The sequence below is a fragment of the Giraffa tippelskirchi genome, chromosome 3 (genome assembly GCF_054371585.1).
Source record: "Giraffa tippelskirchi isolate mGirTip1 chromosome 3, T2T-mGirTip1v1.2.pri, whole genome shotgun sequence".
Taxonomy (NCBI): Eukaryota; Metazoa; Chordata; class Mammalia; order Artiodactyla; family Giraffidae; genus Giraffa; species Giraffa tippelskirchi.
Window position 1 is genome coordinate 54,245,593 of NC_137277.1, and position 24,318 is coordinate 54,269,910.

The following is a 24,318-nucleotide window of genomic DNA, read 5'->3' on the forward strand; positions in this document are numbered from 1 at the left end:
GTATATTTGATTATATACGCCTGATGGTATCTTTACAATACGTTTCTTTCCTCCTTGTAGGAAAGAGATTGGAAAGCTTTTTCTGGAAAGGGTCAGATAGTAAGAACTTGAGACGTGTGGGCTGCGTGTGACTGTCGCAGCTACTCAGCTCTGCTGTCGTAATGCGGAAGCAGCCACAGATGATATAAAAGATGAGATGCAATGTCGGCTGTGTGCCAGTAAAGCTTTATTTATCAAAACAGCTGTCAGGGCACCTCCACGGTGGTCCAGTGGTTAAGACTTCACCTTCCAGGGCAGGGTGCAGGTTTGATTCCTGGTCGGGGAGCTCGGATCCCACATGTCTCGTGGCTGAAAAAGCAGAACAAATATAAATAACAGAAGAATATTGGAACAAATTCAATAAAGACTTTTAAATGGTCCACATTAAAAAAAAATGTTAAAAAAAAAAGTCACAGCTTTCAGACTCAGTTCAGTTCAGTTCAGTCGCTCAGTCGTGTCCGACTCTTTGCGACTCCATGAATTGCAGCACACCAGCCTCTCTGTCCATCACCAACTCCTGGAGTCTACCCAAACCCATGTCCATCGAGTCGGTGATACCATCCAACCATCTCATCCTCTGTCATCCCCTTCTCCTCCCGCCCCCAATCCTACCCAGCATTAGGGTCTTTTCCAATGAGTCAACCCTTCGCATGAGGTGGCCAAAGTATTGGAGTTTCAGCTTCAACATCAGACCTTCCAATGAACACCCAGGATTGATCTCCTTTAGGATGGATTGATTGGATCTCCTTGCAGTCCAAGGTACTCTCACAAGTCTTCTCCAACACCACAGTTCAAAAGCGTCAATTCTTCGGCACTCAGCTTTCTTCACCGTCCAACTCTCACATCCATACATGACCACTGGAAAAACCATAGCCTTGACTAGTCGGATCTTTGTTGGCAAAGTAATGTCTCTGCTTTTAAATATGCTATCTAGGTTGGCCATAACCTTCCTTCCAAGGAGTAAGCGTCTTTTAATTTCATGGCTGCAATCACCATCAGCAGTGATTTTGGAGCCCCAAAAAATAAAGTCTGACACTGTTTCCGCTGTTTCCCCATCTATTTCCCATGAAGTGATGGGACCAGATGCCATGATCTTAGTTTTCTGAACGTTGAGCTTTAAGCCAACTTTTTCACTCTCCTCTTTCACCTTCATCAAGAAGCTCTTTAGTTCCTCTTCACTCTCTGCCATAAGGGTGGTGTCATCTGCATATCTGAGGTTATTGATATTTCTCCCAGCAATCTTGATTCCAGCTTGTGTTTCTTCCAGCCCAGCGTTTCTCATGATGTCCTCTGCATATAAGTTAAATAAGCAGGGTGACAATATACAGCCTTGACGTACTCCTTTTCCTATTTGGAACCAGTCTGTTGTTCCATGTCCAGTTCGAACTGTTGCTTCCTGACCTGCATACAGGTTTCTCAAGAGACAGGTCAGATGGTCTGGTATTCCCATCTCTTTCAGAATTTTCCACAGTTTATTGTGATCCACACAGTCAAAGGCTTTGGCATAGTCAATAAAGCAGAAATAGATGTTTTTCTGGAACTCTCTTGCTTTTTCGATGATCCAGCGGATATTGGCAATTTGATCTCTGGTTCCTCTGCCTTTTCTAAAACCAGCTTGAACATCTGGAAGTTCACGGTTCACGTATTGCTGAAGCCTGGCTTGGAGAATTTTGAGCATTACTTTACTAGCATGTGAGATGAGTGCAATTGTGCGGTAGTTTGAGCATTCTTAGACCAAATCTAGTCTGAAGTTCTAATCTGAGGATCTAGTTTGCTGACCCCTGTTCTAGACTGTAAATTCCCTGGAGCAAGGGTCAGGGGGATGGCCCAAGCCCCTTTAATGGGCTTGTGCACGACCGGGGGCTTGACTGTGACTCTATGGGAGGCTGACATCTTTAATCCTGAACTTGGGGCTTGAGGTGGGTAGAACAGGAGAAATCCTTCTGTCTGACTTCCTTGTATTCCGTACTCTGCTAGTGGGAAGAGGGAGAAGCAGGTGAAGGGACGTCCCAAGGTGCCTTGAGTTCCTTCGGCCCTGGAAGTGAGAAGTTAAAAAGATGCACTACTCCCTCTACCCCTTCACTCTCAGCAGACCCCAAGCAGAGATCCTTCTCTGTGGTCGGACAGGCAAGGTTCACACCAGGCAAAGTAACAGTCGGAGCTTCAGTCATTTAACTACAGGCCGAGGAATAATAGTGACTAGCACTTCCCATGTACCAGAGCACTGTGGATTCCCAGGAAGAAACAATAATAGTATTGCTAACATACTACGGTTACTCCCATTATGTACATGAGGACCCCAGGGACTGTAGCCCCCCAGGCCCCCCTGTTCATGGGATATTCCAGGCAAGAATACCGGACAGGGTTGCCATTTCCTTTTCCAGGGGATCTTCTCGACCCAGGGATTGAACCTGTGTCTCTTGCATCTCCTGCATTGGCAGGGGGATTCTTTACCTCTGAACCACCTGGGAAGCCCCATACATGAGGACAGAGAAAGACAGAGAGATGAGGTAACTTGCTGAGGCTGTTGCAGCTGGAGCAAAGCATCTGAACCTGTGGCATCTGATTCCAGCATCTCCTCTGTTGACCGCAGCTCTGATCACTTCTGAGGGAGACCCTCTCCTCTCTCTCCATTCTGCTCTTCCTTAGTGTCAGGGTCCTGGACAATGTGTCCAGCTGACAAACGAGTTTCTAGTCTCCCTCACAGCTTCGTGTTATCAATGAGATGTAAATGGAGGCTCTTTGGCTATTTCTCTTTCCTGCTGCCTGGAATGCCAACAGGATGCCTGGAGCTCCAGCAGCCGCAGTGAAGCTGCCTTGGGAAGTCACGTGTTGAGGGTGGTGGAACAGAAGCCTGGAAGGAGCCTGGAATCTACCAGGTCAGCTCTGGCCTGCCTCGTTTTCTATTTTTTTTTTTTTTATGACATGAGAGAAATATAAATCTCTCTCTTGTTTAGGCCACATTGATCAGGTCTTACAGGAAGATAAATGCAGTTCCTTGGTGTTAAAGCCTCAGAGAAGAAACTAGAGCTGCTCTTGTAACACACAAGAGGTTTGCTAAGCAGAGTATCTGCTTGGATCCAAGCTTGTGTCTTGTACCCTGTCTCCCAGTCCCAGCATCATCAAATGCAGGGGACCCAAGGACTGAAACACATGCCAGGGATTGAACACAAGTGGAAGCCAGAGGGAGGGGGAGGGGAATGGACTAAAGGGAGAAGAAAAGAGCCTCAAGGGGGATGAAAGGGTTTTCCTTACCAGCTTTGAGAGGGGTGTCCCCAAAAAGCCAAGAGCTGAGGCTGGAGGCCTTGCATCCTTTGAGGAGCTTGACACCAAATTATCTGTGGATCCTAACGCATTAGATGATACCCCATGAATCTGAAACAAAGGGCCATTATTTATGTGTTCTGGATTCATGTGGGTTGATCAACCATCAACAAGACTGCTTGACAATGACCCACACCCTCTCTCCCTCCCACTGTCCAGCATGCAAAGGAGAGGGTACCATTTGGTGGAAGTTAAGTCTGAGCTGATTCGGCCTGAGGCCCACCTGAGGCACATGCTTGCACTTTCCCATCATACGAGCAACACTCGAAGTCCTTCTGTCACCAAACCTGCGGGGTCTTAGGGTGGTTCAGTAGGCCTGCCCTGCAGAGGTGTGGTGTGGGACCTGAGTGTCGCCTTTAAAAGAACGGATCTTCATCTGCCATTGTCTCCACGCTCTGGTCTCCCTGGGGAGCACCGGCCTTGTATAGTAGAGATTCTTCAGTTCAGAAACCTCAGGATTCCAGACAGCAGAGACGGAGCTGCTCTCTCAAGTCATGGTTTTAGGATCCCATCGGGAGAGATCTGCTCGTATCCCATTAATGTGAAAAATGGTGGCTTGGTGTCATCTGTGGGATGTCTGGGGCTCAGGAACTCAGCGGTCAAGGCGAGGGCATCTGTGAACCCACTGCAGGGGAGGACAAAGCCCCAGTGGGAGGTTGGTCTGAACCAAACCACAGTGGGAACGGGGGTCCTCACCAACGCCTCTGTGAGAGGCCTGAGCTGGGCGGTTGACCTTGAGACCAAGTCACTGCGGAGGTCACTGTGTCCTTGTCCTCTGACGGATTCCCCAGACGTCTCTATCAAGACCGTCTGCAGATTTCCCTCCAGTTGGCACCTCGGCTACAAAGATAATGTAGGTATTTTCAGTCAGCCTGGAGCAGGAAAGATAAGGGAGGGAAGTCGGGTAAAACTTGATTGAGTGACCAAGATAAATGTCCTGAACTGCAGGAAATGGAAATGCAAAAATAAAATGGGGAGCAACTGAAATATTTAAAAAGATAGAGGAGGCGGGCAGTGAGGGAGCGGCCGGCCCCCTTCATCGCCCGAGCTCCTGAATATTGCAAAAGATAATAGGGTGGAGGGAGGCTCAGAATAGAAGCCAGCCATTAAGGGAGATGGAATGACAGGGGTCGGCTCGCAAATGGGATTATAATTAAGAACCGAGCAGAAACACGAGGGGTCTGAGTTTGATCCTTCGCCCCTGGTCTCACTTAGGTTGCATCTCAGACAGAACGCTCCCCTGTGCTGTGGTTTTTGCCTCTTGGAGAACTTTCTCTTGCCTGTCCTCCCAGGATTTATGAAGGCGGCAAGAGCTGCAGCAGGCTTGGGTGGGGGTCGACTTGAGGGGTGTATTGGTGAGAAGCAAGGCTTGGCTGCTCTGATCAGTAGACCCAGTTGGACCTGAGTGCTCGTGTAAGATAGGAGTTTCCTGTGATGCCACAGTTGGAGGTGAGCCTCCCACACAGTCAGAGGGACCCGGGTTCCCACCATCAGGCCTCGGCTACAGGCTTGAGGCTGGCTGCCTTGGTTCCAGCCCCAGGGAAAGGGAAGGAGAGTGTAGCAAAGGCACACCAACACCCTCCGGTTCAGGCTTGGGTGTGCGCCCTTCAAGAGTGGCTGGATGCTGGTGGACAGCGGTGAGTGCAGCCCCATCCAACTGGGGCCTGGACACCTCCCTTCTGCCAGGAAAGCCGCAGTGGGCAAGCTGAGCCTGTGCCTCTCTCAGAACAGGCAGGGCCTGGCGGCAGAAGTGGTTCTTGGCTCAGGGGTGGTGGCACCTGTCCCCGTCTCCTTGCAGGTGATCTCCCCACCCCTGTCCTCGTACCAGCGGGGGCTGCGGGAGGCTGAAATGCTTGTTTCTGCTTATGAATGGGAAGCCTCATTTTTGCAGAAACTCTCCCTCTCTTCTCATCCCAGGCAGAGAGGAAAATTTAGGATGGAAGGAGGTCAAGTTGAACCAGTCATATCTAACAGGGAGGACTGTCTTCTGAATTGGACTTTCGGGCTGAGAAGTGGAATAGAGGTCCATGGCACGCACCCCCACCCAGCCCCCACAATCAGCAGCTCACGGAGATGTGATTCACGGGCAGGAATAGGGCTGAGTGGGCTCCATCCACCAGGCCCAGGCAGCTCGGAGCCAGCTTGCTCTCCCCAAGGACCATGGCTGCGTGAACGGTCATGGGGCACATGTGTACTGAGAGCCACGGGCCACCTCTGCAGACCCGGTGGCCTCAACCAGTGTTCACAGTACCTTTTCCTCCATCTGTCACTTCGTCGACCAATACACACACTTCATTGGGGGCCGGCCGCTGGGCAAGCCAGATCTGACGGTTTCAGTGGTTTCCCCCAAACATAACCTAATTCCCTCCTCTATTTCTAAGGATAAAATCGATGCATAAAACCCTTGAATAACTTAAGAGAGCATGGAATAGCTTATCTATTTTTTTTTCCCTTCTTATCATCAGTCTGACATTTCTTTAAACAATGAAACTGTTTTCTTTCTTTGGACATGAAACGTGGCCTTGGAGACTTTGACTCACAGTCAGAAGACCCGGGTGTTTTGGGATCCATGAAGAAGTCTTTCTGGCTGTAAAGAGTTCTCTCCTTGAGATCTCTCTCCCAAGGAAGCTGGGAGCAGGCTGAATGCGCATTTCTAAGGAATTTGTCAGAAAGCCTGTGTTTATGCTGGAAGAATATTTTAATATTCTAAAATACTGGCTATTCTGATCACACACACCTGGATCCTGTGGTTCAGGGTGGCTAGCATACACCCAGAGCTTGCCAGTTGCCTTGTTTTTGCTGAATTCTATTGTCTTATCGAGACACAAGACCTTGGGGAAACTTAATTCCCCAGTCCCAAGAGCACACCTTATCTCCTTCCTCTCCCGGTTCATCCAGGCTTCTCTTGTTCACATTCTCATCAATCTTAACACTTTGAAATTTAGAGGGCACAGCTCTTTTCTTTTTAAAGCATAGAGTTTATTTTTCACTCGCTATATAAGTCAGGCTAGTTCAACTTAAAAAATGGAAAAAAATATAGAGTCACCAGGTGATGGAATGAGCTGGGCGTGGTGGGGTGCAATCAGGGAGCAACTTGCTTCTCCCCTCACTGCCCCTGCGCTGACTCTGTGAATTCCCTTCCCCTTTCTCTTGCTTTTTGGCTACTCCTAGGCATGAGCAAAGAGTCTCACTTCTTCACGTAGTCAAATGTTAAGTCCAGGCTGATAGCAAACTCTCATCCAGTTGGTGACTTCTCCCCTCCCTAAGCTCGGGCGGCGGGTGTGGAGTGGGACCAGCCCCTTCTCTGCTTGCTCTTCTGCTCCCCTGACTGGGCAGGCCGCCTCTGCCTCCCTAGTGTGGAAGAAGGGTGGGGGAGGGGATCAAGGGACCAGCTAGGTCATGGTTGACAGGGAGAGCTGTACCTGGTGTCCTCTGGATGTTTCTCTTTGGGGTTCATTGGCAACACCAGCTCCCTGGAGACTATATTCCCAGAGCAAACGTCAAGTCACATCTAAGAAAGCACCCCAGGTAGTCTGTGTGCAGGAGTAACCATCCAAAAAAGGGGGGGCTTGGATAGGGGACAAGGTGATTGGCAAGAAGAGAAGATGGGAACAGGCAAAGGCAAGGGGGTTTAGGTCAACGTGAGAGTGTTTCTGTTGAGCCGAGGCTGGAGGTAGATTGTGTGGGCAGAGCAACTTCTTTTCCAGGGGCCAGGTTGAGATAGACAATACTGGCTTTCCTCATGGACCCTGGATTCTAGTGATAAATCTTGTTGATTAAGGTCATTATCTTCATTGATGTCATGGATATCATTATCATCAACAACGGTATCCTAGAGACTTACTTCCCTGGCAGTCCAGTGGTTAAGATTTCATCTTCCTATGCAGGAGATGCAGATTCAATCCCTCTTTGGCAACTAAGATCCCACATGCCCCATGGCCAAAAAGCATAAAACAGAAGTAATATTGTAACAAATTCAATAAAGACTTTAAAAATGATACACATCAGAAACAAATTCTTAAAAAAACAAACCAACAGCTTCCCAAACATGGGAGCAATGAGTTTCTTTGTGAAATTAGGCTATTTCTTATCCTCTTCCTCTTGCCTCCTAAGGAAAGGAAATTCTGGACTCCAACTACTCTGCAATATTTTCTCCTTAGAGGACAGAAAGGCAGGAGGACACTTTCCTATTAGTCTCCCAACGTGGGTGCTGCCCACATCTCTCCTCATCTCCTTCTTTCTGTAAACAAGGGAGGAGATCCACACATGAACTCAACATGGCCTTGTTTATAAGACAAACTCACATTCTGCTCTTTGTTAAAAAGGCAGAAGCACCTCCTACTTGCATTGTCTTCTCAAAAATTTCGGCTCATTCAATCAATTTTATCAGGACCCCCAAAGCTTTGAACCTTAAGTAGCAACACAACTCTAACTTTTCAGAGATATTTAGTGCTCTCAATTCAGATTTTTTTCTTCTTCTTTTCAGCCAGATCATCCAGGGGACAGGATGGGGGTAGGTTAGGAAAGAGAGAGATCAATCTAAAATGTTGAGGCTGATGGCTAATGGCCTTTAGATTGCAAAGATTGGGTAAACAGATTTAGCACACTGATTCAACATATTAATTGTTTGTTAACCTTTGCCTAACCTTTAAGAAGCCTCTGAATGTGTGGATTTAAAACCCAGAGTACACTGGAACTATTCCCATGGTGCAGCCCACTTTTGCAAGGTGTTAAAACTCATTAATTTTTCCTGAAGCAGGAAGGGCGGCGGTGGGGGTGGGTTGGGGGAACAAAGCCTACCAAATAGGGAACTAATCAAGCAAATTAATGTATGCAGAAGGCTCTCTCCCAGGCTAGCAGAAATATCCATTTGTTACCTATATAAACTATAATTACATAAAATGCAAGTGATTGCGAGATGGAGTGTGATTTAAGGGTTGAGAGAGCAAACATAATAACAATAGTGTAAATACTAATAGCCATCATCACTCTAATAATGGTGGCCCTGGGCTACCGCCCTCATTTAGGGATCTCTGAGCATGTGAGCTGCATTAATTACCCTCTCGCTGCATGGCTGTGAGGGGTGCTCAGAATCATTCCCCCCTTCCCCCCCACCCCGATCCCTTCAGGTGGAGAGGAGCACAGAGCGGGCTGGGGGGAGGGGTGGCGGCTGTGGACTCCCACTCCACCCTCACTTCCCTGCTCCTGGGGCCAGGCAAGTTCCAAGCTGAGAGGCACCTGCTGGCCCAGTGGCCGTCCCTGTCCTCGGTTCTGTGCATCTTGGATGAGAAGAATGGGTTAGTGATGGTCTTCTAGTAACTGTATCATTCAGCCATTCGACAAACATTCTGCAGAAAGGAGAAACCCTAAAAGGCCCAGATCCATCCCAAGGTCTGCAGCCTTCAGACTCTCTCAAGACCATTGCCTGTCCTGTCCTTGAAGCCCTGGAGGAACACACTATTGATTCTTTGGGTCCCTGGGCATCTCAGCTGTGACGTCGGAGACTGTCTCCTTCTCTTCCAGGCAAGTCCCTCCAGTTAGTCGCTCAGTCGTGTCTGACTCTTTGCACACCCCATGGACTGTAGCCCGCCAGGCTTCTCTCCCTTCTCCAGGGAATCTTCCTGACCTGGGATCAAAGCTGGGTCTCCTGCATGGCAGGCAGATTTTTCACCACTGAGCCATCAGGCAAGTCCCTCCAGCTGCAATGTCGTGTGTCTGAACCCATTCTTCCCAGCTGATGTGAGTCCTCCTCCAAGGAAGGGAGTTGTATGAACACTTGAGACTATTGTTTCCTCAAAGTTAACTAGTAATCACTGAATTATGTTTACTGAAGATGGACCTCTGGAATCTGTCTGGTGGGATCTAGCCTCCCAGTCTGTGTAAGACACCCTAGAATCATCTCCAGTCAGACGTCCATCCTGACAATCCTGCTCTCCTGAATGAGCCAGACAAAGGCTTGGGCTGCTGCCCTGTGCCGTTGGCATGAGCAGGCCCCGGATCCCACCCCCAACCCCTACCCCGGCCCTGGAGACTGGCCCCTTCCTTCTGCACCTCTGCCACCACCTTCTTTAATAGTTGCTCTCCGGCTGTGTGACTTTGAGCATATTTCTCATCCTCTTTCTGCCCTGCTTTTATCTCCTACAAAGCAAAGTGTCTGGACCAGATGACTTCCTGGGCTTCTTCCAAAGCACAGATTCATGGGGAAGATACATTCGTCCAGGCCCCACAGGCTCTGCTGTCGTAGCCTCACTGCCTATGGCCTGCCTGCTTCCTGTCCCTGGAAGTGAGACCCCTGCCTTCCTCTGGACAGGGTGTTAGGAAGAGGCAGTGCTTCTGTAACCTCCCAGGGTCCCCAAAGCAAACTGTGGCCCACAAGGCCTCCCGGACCAAGGGGCTGAGGAGCCCAGCCCAGCCCAGCATTCTCCCCACCTCGGCACCGCTTCCTGCCTTTCTGTTGACTGAGGCCTCACTCCACACCCCTGTGGCGGCTGCACTCGGTACAGTCTTGGCTTCTGAGCTTCTCAGCCAGCACCCTGGGTCCCTTCAGGCGCCCCTGTGCAGTCTGGGTCCCTCTGAGAGCGACCTTGACCAACAGAAGAGATGGGGAGATATCAGATTCTTAAGGTCCTGCCTTAACTCTTGGTTAGAAGCCAAATCAAACAGCAACAACCAAGACTGAAAAACTAAAAAGAAAGCAAGAAGAATCCCACCTTATACACTCCACAGAGACGTCCTCTAACTGGTCATGGAAGGTGTGCTGGGTGGGAGAGGGGAAGCCAGGTGTCAGCTGTGAGAACTTGGGCACGTCATCAGGCCTCTCATCTTCCTGCTTCTCAGCCAGTTGACCGCCTGCAGCTTCAAGGTCAAGTGGGTAATGCTGACAATTCCAGATGGCCTGCATGTAGCAGCCATTGGGGGAGGACTTCCTATGTGCCAGGTACTTTGTGGAGGGCTTGACACACACCATTTACTGCAATGCAACGACTTCCCTTTGAGGTTGGCAATAGGGTTGGCACGACTAGCCTTCCCCTTGTAACTGGGATCTCCGAGAGTAACTTTCCTTGAGTCAGGTGCTAGGACAGGGCAGGGCAGGGATTCGTACCTAGGCTTCCTGAGGTAGCCTCTCTTCAATGCTGGTTCACTTTACATTGCTGTCTCAAGCTTGCAGTGTTCACTTGGGCTCAGAATGAACAAATAAAGGCTCATGCTCTAGCTGGTGGTCTAGACGCAGGAAGAGCTGCAAACCGAGCAGTGTCCTTCCCTGGCAAAGCTCAAGGACTTGCAGGGCTGGGTCCTCTGACTCAAGGAGGAGCTCCTGGTTGGCATTTGGAAGTTGTTCATGCCCAGTGAGCTGGCCAGGCCTTATTTAGGGCTGACACAGCCTCAAACCCCTTGGGTTGCTTTTCTCTGCCTTTCCAGCTCTCTCTGTCCCCTGGTGTGGCTGCAGCCCATGGTGACTCATTTGCATTGGCTTCTAAAGCTGTGGCCACACCCAGTGCCTGGGCCGGCCTTCTGCAGCTGGTTGCCCTTACGCCAGTGCCCTTTCACCCACCAAATCATGCGGATTTCTTTTCGGAGCTTCCTGGTCCACGGAGCTTCCTCACCACTGCCTCAACACTCAGGCGCTCTGGGAGTGCAGCCAGACCCTTGAGTGGGGCTGAATGGCCCAGGGTCTCTGCGGTCCAATGTGGCAGCCACCAGCCATTAGTTATCAAGAGATTGAAATGTGCCTAGTCCTAGTTGAGATGTGCTGTAAGAAGGAAATACACAGCAGATATTTGAAGACTTAGTATGAAAAAGAAGAATATAAAATATCTCAATCATTTTTTTAACTAAACTATTGTCCTCATCCAGTTATAATTGACATTGACATTGTAGGGACTTGCCTGGCAGTCTAGTGTTTAAGACTTTGCCTTCCAGGGCAGGCGGGGGCGTGTGGATTCCATCCCTGGCCAGGGAGCTAAGATGCCATATGTCTCATGGCCAGAAAACCAAAACATAAAACAAATGCTGTATTTTAACAAATTCAATAAAGACTTTAACAATAGTCCTCATCAAAAAACTTGAAGAGAAATATTTATAAAAGTAAAAAAAAACAACATTGTATTAGTCTCGGTTATGTGGCATAATGATTTGATAGACACATATATTGGGAAATGATCACCACAATAAGTCTAGCTAACATCCCTCACCACACATAGTGACACATTTTTTTTCATGTGATGAGAACTTTTAAGGTCTACTCTCTTAGCAACTTTCAAATACGCAATACAGTATTGTTAACAGTAGTCGCTATCTATAGATTATACAGTGAGATAGTGCTGTGCTAAGATGCTTCAGTTGTGTCTGAATCTTTGCAATGCTATGGACTGTAGCCCACCAGGCTCCTCTGTCCATGGGATTCTCCAGACAAGAATACTGGAGTGGGTTGCCATGCCCTCCTCCAGTGGATCTTCCCGACCCAGAGATCAAACCCTAGTCTCTTATGTCTCCTGCATTGACAGGCGGATTCTTTACCACTAGTGCCACCTGGGAAGCCCTAATGAAATAGTGCATGCTGGGCTAAATAAGATATATTAGTAAAATTAATTTCACCTGACTCTTCTTCTGTTTTTAATATGGCTACCATCGATGGAAATAATCAATTAACAATCAGTGATAGGACTAGAAAAGACTTTTGTCTGAGCCAAACTGAGAACCACAGCCCTGAAGGCAACTTCTCAAATTACTTTGAGAAACTGTTCCAGAGAAGCATGGTGTTCAGCACAGTTTTCTATCTCGTCAGAACAAAGAACATTAAACAAGTCAAGGGAACATTTATTTCTTCAAGGTTTCAAAAGAGCAGACCAGCACGTACACAGTGAGTCAGTATGGCCTTGGCTCTTGGGAAGAGAGTCTTATCATCAAAGGAGGCCGAACATGGGAGTCCCAGGAAGAGGGGCGTTTAATCTGTATTTTTAACATGGGCATTCATTACCTCTGGTCAGTGTGCTCTTTTCTTTGGTAATTAAAGCAGATGTACAATGTATGTTTGATAGACCACAAACAAGCTATTTCAGTTACCATAAAATTCATGTTAACTCGTATATAAGCCAGAATGACTTCCCTGTGTCTCAGTATGGGAACGTTTCTTTTATCGCCACCGAATGATGTTTAAATCACATGTACGGCTGTCATTGCACTTCTCTTGAACAGTGCTGGTCTAGAGACTCAGAGTCACGAGTTCTCTAGAAGAACCGCTGCCTTTTCTGGATGAACGCCTCTGAATACAGTGGCAATCCCAGCAGATGCTCTGCCCCTTTCTTGCCTGGCCACTCTGAGGGGCCAGCTGTGCGGAGAACCAGGGACACGCCTGCTTCCTTCGGAGTAAATCTTAGTTCTTTCCATTTTCCACTCAATCCTTCAACATGCTTTTAATAAGCACGAACTAAGAGCATCGACTCCTTCTGTCTGCTCAGTTGACGGCTCTGGTGGTGGCTTTTCCAAGATCATATTCTCTTGGGGACAGGAAGTCCCTGGAGGGCAGTGGGCCTATGTTGCCCTAAGAGGCCTTGGAAAGGGACGCACCCTGGCGTCACCTGCTTCATCACTGCCAGAGGCCAACGGGACCCCTCGATGACACTGGCTGGGGGCCCAGCCTTTTATTCCTGCTACGCCACTTGAGTTTGGAAGACGTTGGGGGAGGGAGTGCTGAAGACACTCACCCAGACCTGTTTGTCCAGGAGACAAAGAGGAAGTCAGTGAAGTCTTTTTGCTCAGCTTGACAACGTCCCCAGCTCCCGCAGACTTTTGCGACTTTGCTCAAGAAGCAATTTGGGCTCCTCTCTTGCTCTCTCCTGTCAGCACTCCTGAGAAACCCCCGGCCAAGGACACTAACTGCCGCTCTCTCTTGAGAACTGAGTATGTGTCAGGTGCAAAGCTCTTTGTGTATATCTCATTTAATCTTTCAATAACCCTGAGGGATAGGTGCTGTTACTAGCCCCAGTCGCCAGTGGAGAAATGAGGTACATTGCCTGAAGTCAAAAACTGAGAGAGAGGCCTTGCAGGACTCAATGTGCTTTAAAAACATTGATGCTTGTCAAATCTATATTTTAATTTTTGAACTATGTAAGTAATGCAGATATTTTCATTATAAAAATTAAAAAATAGAATGCTGAAGATCTCCTTTGCAATCCTTCCCCCACCATTCCTTTTGCTTAAAACCTCCCAAGGTAATTGCCATCTGTGTTTACACACATGTATTTGCTCATGCACCCATATTTCGGTATTTAGAGTTTTGTTTTTTAAGGTTGAGAAAATACAAAAATGTTTATTAGTTGATAGAGAAGGGTTAACTTACTTGAGCATTGAATTTACTAACTTTCCAAGGGGGAGATAAAACTTAGGGTTTTGGGGTTTTTTTTAAGCATTTATGCTACCCTGGTTATGTATTGTTTTTGACCAGCTTTTCTCTTTCTCTTAACAATGTCTTTTTTTTTTTTTTCTTTTGGCCGTGCTTTGTGGCATGCAGGATCTTAGTTCCCCAACCAGGGATCAAACCTGTGCCCCCGGCAGTGGAAGCAGAGTCCTAAACATTGGTAGTTCCCAACAAATAATGTCGTAAAGGTCTTTCCACATTGGTAGGTATAGATTCCCTTCATTATTTTGAAATAACTGCAGAGTTCCATTGTATGGATGTATCAATGATTTCTTTAATGATGGATATGTAAAGCTTTATTATGAACAATGTTGCCACAAACACCCTATGCCTACCACCTCACATACATCTGTCATGTTGCTGTAGGGGGATTCATTGCTGTGTGTGGGTGCTAGCATTTTGATCAATAGTGACACATTGTTTTTGAAGAAGCCTTTATTCCCCCAGCCTCCTCATGAGAACGTCCGTTTCCTCATATCTTCACAAGAACTGTACACCTTCCAACACTGGCATTTTCATCCCTCTAATATAGGTTCTTGATACTATTCATTATCTCTCCTGCCTCATTTTCCTGCCACAGACCCCTAAAAACTTCAGACCTTAAATTTCCTGTTTTCCAGTCGTGGTGACCATGCCATAGTCCTCGAGTAGGGTCTGGGTGACAAGTTTTCCCCCAAGATGACATCTGGCAAGGTCGCCAGCAGCCACTGTTTAATATTTATTGGGAGCCCGCTGTGTGCTGGGCCCACACAGCAGCCCAGACCTTCGGGAAGAAAACATGCGGTGATTTGAAAGGCAGAGATTACTTAATAAAAAGCGACAGCCCCATCCGAGGCAACAGAGGTGCCACTGTTTCCCTGGGCGTCTATGTTCCCAGTGAAGCAGGTGGGGGTGTGTCCCCCTCTGAGAAGCCCCATTAATATGGCAGCTGGTCTCCTACAGGATGTCTCCGATGGGCTCATCACTTCTCCATCTATGAGCAATTAAACTGCACCAGGACGCCCTGTATCTTTATATCACCCCCTAATGACTTGGGGGGGAGGGGGTGGATACAAAGAGCTCACATTGTGGTTAATTGGCAAAGTGATCACCTTTCTCCAGAGGCCAAAAGTCCAGTGCATTTCCCCTCCTTTCCCCTTGCCAAGACCAGAAAACAACTGGCTTTGTCCCTGCCGCGCACCCCTGGAATTAAATGTCATTTGCAAAGGCCATAATTGCTTGAAGAGACAGTCGCTTCTTTTTGTCTTTCTCAGACTCTGATCCTTTTAACCCGGCCCACTCCCACTCCCGCTTCCCCGCCCTGCAGACTTTTGTTTCCTGAGTCCCATCCCAGGGCCTGTCAGATTACATTTTTTATTGCATCTAGACAAAAAGCCATCTGGAGCTCCTGGTCTCCTCTGTCAGTGGGCCTCGGTTCCCAGGCTCTCCTGCCAGGACCCCCCCACCCACCGCCACCGATTAAGAGTCACCCCCCGCTGGCTCCCTCTCTTTATTTTTCACCCCTTGCCTCCACCCCCTCCTCAGCCCCAGTGCCTGAGTCCCTGAGCTCTGCTACCTTGTCTTGGCCGGAACAATGTGGGCTGTCAGCTTGCATTAAGCATGCAGGGAAAGCGCCACAATTTCAGTAGGCTAAAAGCTTACAGATTCTTCATTTGCTTCTCCCAGCTGGGAGTTTCTCCCCTCATCGCTAATATACTTATTTTAGGCCTCAGCTATTCCTCTTCTTTCTTGTTGGCCCCAAACCTAAATAGCACGTTAGGGAAGACCCTTTGTAAGGACGGGAAGCCAAGGACACAGCATGGAAGCTCACCTCTCCTGGCTTCCAGCAGCCTAGCAGAACTGTGCCTGCTTGGGGTAGGGGGTTGGGGTGAGAAGAAAGACTGGCCACAGCCCCACCCCAGGCAGGGCAGGGGCCCAGGAATGACATTCACACTCTAGGACCTGTGTGCTGATCACACAGGGTTAGAACTCACACCCAGGTGACTTCCAGCATCCCAGTGTGGCCCCAAGTGGGTTGCAGAGGCCTCTGCTTATGAGAGAGTCTGCAGGCAGAAGGAAGAGTTTACCCTCAGGTGGGATGGGTCGCAGGCATGCCTGCCAGGATGCTCCTGCAATCAGATGTGTCTGGGGAGGCCGTGAGGCTGGCAGGTAAGAGTTGGGTGTCATGCTCTCATATCCGGGCTCTGCGCCATGGAAGCCATGAGGCCCTGGGCACCAGGCCTAACTTCTCAGTGTTCTCAGCTCCGATGATGATCGTTACCATTTAATACCTCGTGGGGCTGATGCAAAGACTGGGTAAGATGCGGGTGAGAGCTTTCAGCATCATGCTTAGCTCATAGTGAGTGCTCAGTCCACACTGGCTGTCCTCAGTCTTAGAGGGGTAGGTACTGTGTGATCCCTTTCATGTGACATTCTTGAAAAGACGAAGCTAGAGCAATGGAGAGCAGATCACTGGTTGCTGGGAGCAGGTTTGGGGAAGGGTGTGTCTATGGAGGGGCAACACCACACGGTTTTTGGCTGATGGAATTGATTTGTATCCTGATTGTGGTGGTGGCTACACAGATCTACACATACGTCAAAATTCATCCAGTTATACACAGAAATGTTGATTTCATTGCATGTAAATTTTGAAAAATAAGAAAAATAAAAAGTGATTAATGACATTGTCCAAAATAAATAAATAAGTAAATAAAGTAAATACATAAAATTAACTACTGAAAAAAAAAAAGAAAAGAAAACGCAAGCAAACAAAAACCCCACTGGCTGACCTGATTAGTTCAGGTTTCAGACTCCAGGCCCGTCCTCTCTCGATTCCTACTTGGCAGCAGACTCAATCATCTTTGCACTCCTTGGGTAAATGGTCCCTCATGGGACCTCTTCCCCAGAGCAAGAAGAATGGGCCCGAGGTCCACGGGGATTCAGGGTATGTCCCCTCTGGGATGTCCTCCAAGGCCCAGCCCCTCACGCCTGGCGGGCTGCTTAGGGAGGTACCTCAGCCCCAGCTCCTCTGCAGATTGCTTCCGGATGGTGGAAGGTTTCAGAAAGCTCAATAACTCAGAAACAGCGTGCCTGGACAGACTCCCAGCCAGATCTCCAACTTCGGATCCCAGGTCAGCTCTGAGCAGGGTGCTGCTGTTGCTAAGTCGTTTCAGTCATGTCCAACTCTGTGCGACCCCATAGACGGCAGCCCACCAGGCTCCATCATCCCTGGGATTCTCCTGGCAAGAACACTGGAGTGGGTTGCCATTTCCTTCTCCAATGCATAAAAGTGAAAAATGAAAGTGAGGTTGCTCAGTCATGTCCGACTCTTCAAGACCCCATGGACTTCAGCCTACCAGGCTCCTCCATCCATGGGATTTTCCAGGCAAGAGTACTGGAGTGGAGCAGGGTGGAGACTCTTATTTAAACACGTCTACCACTGGCCTCTGGATCAGAAGCTGGGACAGAAGTGTAAACCGTGAATGCGTTCACTGTTCTCTCTGCTTGTTGGACATGAACCTGAACGTGTTGTGAGCTGATTCACCCAGCACTTACAAGGGTTTGCGGCTCAGGGAGGGGCTGTCCTCGGGATGGGGAATGGGGTTACCTAAGCAGCGACTGCTTTTGAGGGGAACACAGGGAAATGGGAGGCAGTGCACGGCTCCCAGTGCTTAAATATTCTGTTTAACTCTCACCAGTTGTCATGAAGTTGGTTTTTTGCACTCACGAATAACTGGAGATTCAGAGGGTTATAGAAACTAGCTCACAGTCTTGGAGAAGTGAAGCTCTGTCCCCAGATCTCTGTCTCTCACTCCAAATACGGGTTCCGCGCCACCCTGGCGCCTCCGGCAGCCTTTAATTAATCACCTAATAAAGGCAGGCATGATACCTGTCAAGTCCTGTCAACAGTTAACATGTTCAAGTGTTCCGTTTTCACAAATGATCAACCGGCCTGACCATATCGCTCAGCATCTTTCCCGAAATACCAAAATTACTTTGAGACTCACCCTCTCACTCATAATCACAAACTGCCCTGGGGAACAAACCTTTTCAAAAGCAAAGCTGGTTGCGAAGTTGCAGTGGGCAAATAGGGCCTGAGTTGTCTCACAAATCTCTCTGTGATGAGCACAGGCCAGGGCTGCTCTCAGGTGTGAATGACGCTGATGCTGTTGAAGGATCCTGGAGTTTGAAGGCTTGGATGGCTTGGCTTTACACCCGTTCACAGAAGAAACTTTTGTTTCCAATGAGGCCGCAGTGGAAAAACAGTGGTTGGCCTAGGCCTGGCAGTGGGAAAATTGAGCTGTGCCTATGGGAATGCACGGGTTTTCACACAGCCCCCTGCAGGAAATAAATTCTTCTTCATCTGTGCACCTCATTTTTTTTTTTTTTCTATACAAAAAACTAGAATGGTTCCTAAGGTTCCTTCTAGATTCAATGCCTTGTAATGTTGTGTCTCAACACTAGGCACCTTTGAGCAGAAAGTAAAATAGGATGACATATAACAATGACAATTTTTTGAGTACTTGCCAAGTTGTATGTTGCTTTTAATCTTCATGACAATATCCCGAGGTAGATATAGTTAGCATTCTTTTCTTTTTACTTTGTTTTTTTGTTTGTTTTCTTTTATTGAAGTATAGTTACTTTACAGTGTTGTGTTAGTTTTAAGTGTACAGCAAAGTGATTCAATTTTGCACATATGTGTTCTTTTTCAGGTTCTTTTTCCTCATACGTTATTGTAAGATACTGAGTTTAGTTCCCTGTGCTATACAGTGGTCCTTGTTGGTTATCTACTTTATGTATGCTGCTGCCGCTGCTGCTAAGTCGCTTCAGTCGTGTCCGACTCTGTGCGACCCCATAGACAGCAGCCCACCAGGCTCCCCCGTCCCTGGGATTCTCCAGGCAAGAACACTGGAGTGGGTTGCCATTTCCTTCTCCAGTGCACGAAAGGGAAAAGTGAAAGTGAAGTGGCTCAGTCGTGTCTGACTCTTAGCGACGCCATGGACTGCAGCCTACCAGGCTCCTCCATCCATGGGATTTTCCAGGCAAGAGTACTGGAGTGGGTTGCCATTGCCTTCTCCACTTTATGTATAGTAGTGTGTATATGTTAATCTGCTAATCCCCAGCTCCTAATTTACCCCTCTCCCCTCCCCCTCTCCTTCCCCTTGTGCAACCCCCACCTCCCTTCACTCTCCCCTTTGGTTACACTCTCCCCTTTTTGTTTTCTATGTCTGTGAGTCTCTTTCTGTTTTGTAAAATAAGTTCATTTGTATCTTTTTCCTTTTTGGGCTGTACCTCGAGGCTTATGGGATCTCAGTTCCCCGACTGGGAATGGAACCTGAGTTAAAGCAGTGAAAGTACTGAATCCTAACTGCAATCCCCTCTACCATTTTTTTAGATTCCACAAATAAGTGATATCATAGGATATTTATCTTTCTCTGTCTGACTTACTTTACTTAATATGATAATCTCCAGGTCCATCCATGTTGCTGCAAATGGCATTGTTTCATTCTCTATGGCTAACATTCCATGTGTGTGTGTGTGTGTGTGTGTGTGTGTGTGTGTGTGTGTGTGTGTGTGTGTGTGTGTGTGTGTGTATACCACATCTTTGTCCACTTGTCTGTCAGTGGACATTTAGGTTGCTTCCATGTCTTGACTGTTGCAAATCGTGCTGCTATGAACATTGGGTGCATGCATAATTTTGAATTAAGAGTTTTCTCCAGATATATCCCCAGGAGTAGGATTGTAGGATCACATGGATCTATTTTTAGTTTTTTAAGAACCCTGCACACTGTTCTCCATGGTGGCTGCACCGTTTGCATCCCCACCAACAGTGTAGGAGGGTTCCTTTTCCTCCACCCTCTTTTCAACATTTATTAATATTATTTGCAGACTTTTAAACGACAGTTATTCTGACTGGTGTGAGGTGATACCTCATTGTAGTTTTAATTTGTATTTCTTTATTAGTGATAGTGAACATGTTTTCCATGTGCCTATTGGCCACCTGTATGTCTTCTTTGGAAAAACGTCCATTTGGGCCTCCAGCCATGTGGCATTCTTATTTTTGAACATGAAGACACTGAGGCCCAGAGACGTTGAGTAACTTGCCCAGTGTCACACAGTGAATACATGGCAGAAGCAGGATTTGAACCATCTAGTTTGGTTCCCAAGCTCCTGGTTTTTTTGGCTGTGGTCAAGTAGACAATACATCCACATGGCTCACGGCCTTCCCTGGCCTCACACTTCTTTAGCACCCATGCAGAATTCCTCAGAGATGTTTATTTTTTTCAGGTAGAAAAACTAAATGATATGGTATCAAGGGTAAAACAACAGTCACTTGGGGGCTTGTCTAATTCAGTCCCCTCTCTGAGTTCAAGGTGAAGTTGTGAAATCTAGGCTCTCTTCTTAATTCCAATCACTTTTACTGACCTTGAGTGAATGTACCTTCGAATCGGTCCCAAATGTGTTCACATATTCAAATCTGGAGCGGAGAGCACTGGTCTGGAAGTCTTAAGAACTCCAGCTCTGCCTTTAACCAGCGGTGTGACCTTGGCAGGTACCAGCCTCCCTGGGCCTTTCAGTCCTTATTTGCACTGAGGCAAGTATATTCGACCAGTGTCAGAAATCCCAGGCATGGGGCCCAAACTGGACCTACTGACCGGTTTTTGTTTAGTATGTGCAGCGATTTTCTATTTGAATACATTGCCAACACTTAAAATAGGGAGCGTTCAGGTAAAAACCCAGGTCTTCAGAATCACATAAAAAACTGGAAGATCTGATCGATTTGGACTTCCCTTCCTATAGGGCAATGTGAGCAAGGGTTGGGGCCTTGATGCCCTTGGGCAAGCTTGTGCCCCCCACGAGGGCTTACATTCAGCTTCCTTCCCTGGTTCACATTTTTTCTTGGCCCCTCCATGTGGGTTCCATGTCACCGAAGCCCCCGTCCATCTGGCTTGATGCAAGTGTTTCATTGCTCACCTGTTTGCCTCACTTTGAAGGGCTGGAAAGCACCGCCTTCCATTCTGACTCCCCACAGCGGCCACCGTGGGTGGGCGCCACAGCTCCTGAGTGACTGAGTCTGACATGGAGTCGTGAGAAGAGGGGAGCTGTGTGCTTGCGTTGCTGTGCCCTGGTTGTTTTGTCTTGTGTGGTTGCTTCTGCTGCTACTGGTAGGCAGAAAGTTTGGAGACAGCTTGCAAGACACTCTTTTTCATTCTTTTTCAGCACCAATTCTCAACCTTGAGCCTCCGGTGAAAGAGGACAGACGCCTCGGGGCTGGATGGACTCTGGTGTGGATTTCCAGAATTCCTTTCGGACACATCTCTGCCTGTTCCTTTTGACAAAGTCCTTGCTTTTCAGAGATTAATTGTTGTCAAATGCAACTTATTTTCTAATCCTTTCAGGCTCCATTTTAAACCTTCTGCTTTATTTTACCTTTTCTGATAAAGTCGCTGAGATTCGGTCTTTCTTTTCTCTTACGGATTTGCCAATGATTGTCTGCTTTGACAAATTGGATTCTTAAAGCCGATTCTTTGAAGAAAAGGATGTCGTGTGACAAGACAAGAAACAGCTCATCCTCAAATCAGGAGGATAAATAAAAAAATAAAAGCAACCCCATTCTCTGGCTTCCCAGTGACTCAAAGGGTGTCTCAGCTGTCACTGATAATCTAATCTTTCTATGATAGGTGAGGAAGAGGACAATGGTGAGCCAGCCAGGCTGTGAGTGTGATAGGCCTCTGATTAATAGCACTGTCCAATACCTCCCCAGCCCCCAGGAAGGTGATTAATGACATTTGACGTGAACTCTGACCTCCCCCGGCAAGAACAGAGGGAGAAGAGGGAGCTGCTCAGACAGGAGGGGGGTTCCTGCCGACCCTGATTGATTCCTGGAGGCTTTGACTCTAAGTGGGAGTACGGGGGTGCTGGGGGTGGCCCAGAAACCCTTGCTCTCTGTTCCTGGGCTCTGGCAGGCACCCTAGCCTAGCAGCTTTCACACTGATCATCTCTCCCATGGCCCAGACTTTTCACTGCCCCTATAACACTGCATCTCACAAGCAATTCCCCGAGAAGCCTTGGCCGACCTTCACTGACCTGTCATCCCTAACCTGTGAGGTCATTTTGACCCGTCCCTGACCCAGGTGCCGTGACTCAAACCAAGGAGGATTTTTGCTTTTAATTTCTATTCTATTTTTAAAAAGAATATTTATCTTGTAATTTTATTTATTTGATTGCTCTGGGTTCTAGTTGCCGCGTGCAAACTCTTAGTTGCAGCATATGGGATCTAGTTCCCAAACCAGGGATTGAACCCGGGCCCCCTGCATTGGGAGCTCAGAGTCTTAGCCGCTAGACCACCAGGGAAGTCCCAAGGAGGTTTTAAAGCAGGACCTGGGAACCTTCCTCAGGCTTTCTACTCTACCTTCTATGCCCCAGATGGGCACTGAGTGTCTTAGAGATTCCCGGCTTGCAGTGAAGAAGTAAAGTGTTCTCTGGCAGGGAGCAGCTGAGACACCCCACAACAGAAGCCAGAAGGAAAGGGGTGCCGTGTGAGGTGGGCACCCACCTGGCCCTCAGCGCCTGGGAGGGGATGTCCTGCTTGGCTCTGATGGCTTGACTGCGGCAGTTGGTGGGGTCTTCTCTGCTTAGCCCTCCCGGCTCACTTTCCGCGTCTCCTCCCTTGACAGCATGGCCATAGGAGAGCCTGAAATGTGTCCTTCTGGCTGTTGGCCTTTGCTGGCTTCCGTGCTACCCCGGCTACCAAGTCCTTAGCAGCAGCCCCGTGTCGTGGTCCTACTGAGGGAGACCATTTGGTGTCTAGGCCTCGGTGGTGATTGTGACCAAACAGCCGAGAGACGTGTCGATCGTGAGGTCGGTTGGGGGAGTGTCAGGTCAGTGACCTCTCACCCGACGGCATGTGTCTGCCCGGAGGTGCGAGTGGGACCTGAAAACCAATAAAAGCTGGCTCTTCCCGGGAGGCGGCCCTCGCTGTTGGGAGCCTGAAAACAGGGGTTGGTTGGAAAGAGGAACCCCCTGAGACCACTGGGATTGGGAGCCAGACACACAGGGACCCGTGACTGGAGATAGGCAAGGCAGGACCTCAGCACAGCTTTCACGCTCTGACAGCACGCTCCAAGGGCCCTGGAGGCCTTCCGTGTGCTGGACTTGGCTTTTAGAACCTCGACTGTGAACGGCGTTCTCAGCCATCCCGGGGAGGGGAGTGTTGGCGGGTGGCCGGCCAGTGGGTGAGCGTCAGCCATGCTAACATAGGCCACACCGCGGAAGTGATGCCCATGTTTGAATACTGTATGGCATTTGGGCTTTATTTGACAAATGTGAGTGGGAGATGGACAGAAGGAAGCCTCTGCTGTGGAATTTATCCACCTAATTCAACCAGGACAAAGGTGAGCCTTGGTTGGTACCTCTGGGCTGTGGCTATTCAGCCTGAAAGAGCTTGTGTATGCAGGGCCCCTGGGCCTGCCACGAGGAAGAACTACATTAATGGTGGGAATCACTATTTTATTTGTCAATTATTATTAATAATGTGCTGCTTCCTGGATAATCATTTGACAGTGTGTTCTGCTGCAAAGAATTCAGGGGAAAAAAAAGTACTCTTAGGAGAAAGTGTAATTAGAAATTTTATAATTTCTTTTTTAGCTGAGAAAGGATCTCCCACATACCATGAAGACTAGAGTTCAGTTTTTGCCTGTTGGACTCTCACCGGGGTTTTGAGTAATTCATTATGTCAAGAAGTCGGGGGCTACCTGGAATATAAACGGCCAGCTGAAGCAGAGCTTCCCTGGGGAAGGAGGAGGAGGTGGGGGTGCCTGGGCCTCCCGTCTTCTCTCCTCCTGGGCCAGCCGCCACGCAATGTGATGTCTGATGTGTGCACGTTCATGGAGGGTACAAAGGCTGACCCAGAGTTACAGGGTCAGGAATGTTGACATTCACTCTCCCTCCTTAACTGCCCAGCCTACCATGTTGACTCCTGCCGGGGCCAGTCCTGACCACCAAGGACTCCCTCCCTCCCTCCCCCATCACCACTTGGCTGTTTAATTAAACACAGGCCAGGAAATCTGACCAAAGCATTCCACTAAAGCAAGACGAGAGAGAAAGGAGAAAAATCACAGGAGGTGAGAAGACTGTTTTATTTTTCAAGCCATAAAAGGAAGCAGCAGTGATACGAGTTAAGTTTCAGATTCTTATCCAGAAGTTTTGAAGGGTCTGGTGTCAGGGAGTCTCAGGTTAGCTCTTAAACTTCAACAGTCGTCAGGATCTTCTGGAGGGCTTGTTAAAATGCAGACTGCTGGGCCCCACCTCCCAGGGAGTCTGAGTCAGAAGGTCTGGGTGTGCCCTGAGAATCTACATTTCTAACCAGTGCCCAAGGATGCTCATTTCTGCCCATCTGAAGACCACACTTTGAGAACCACAGATGAGCTAGCTTGGTAGAAAGCGTCAGAATGATTTGGGGGCTCTCGTTAAAAACACCAACTTCTAGGCCCTTTGTAACAGTCATAATATGTTTGGCTGCAGTTCATAGCATAGCAAACAACAGTTGTCTGAGCAAG

General features: G+C 48.3%; 1 long non-coding RNA gene across 1 annotated transcript; it reads right to left on the minus strand.

Moving 5' to 3' along the window:
• Positions 1 to 210: 210 nt before the first annotated feature.
• LOC145540735 (uncharacterized) lies at positions 211 to 22,526 on the minus strand. Its single transcript, XR_014078525.1, has 6 exons — positions 22,317 to 22,526; positions 10,074 to 11,113; positions 9,793 to 9,946; positions 3,587 to 4,203; positions 3,295 to 3,414; positions 211 to 348 (listed from the first exon to the last, which is right to left on the minus strand). It is a non-coding gene; the product is annotated as an uncharacterized LOC145540735 (long non-coding RNA).
• Between the last annotated feature and the right edge of the window lie 1,792 nt (positions 22,527 to 24,318).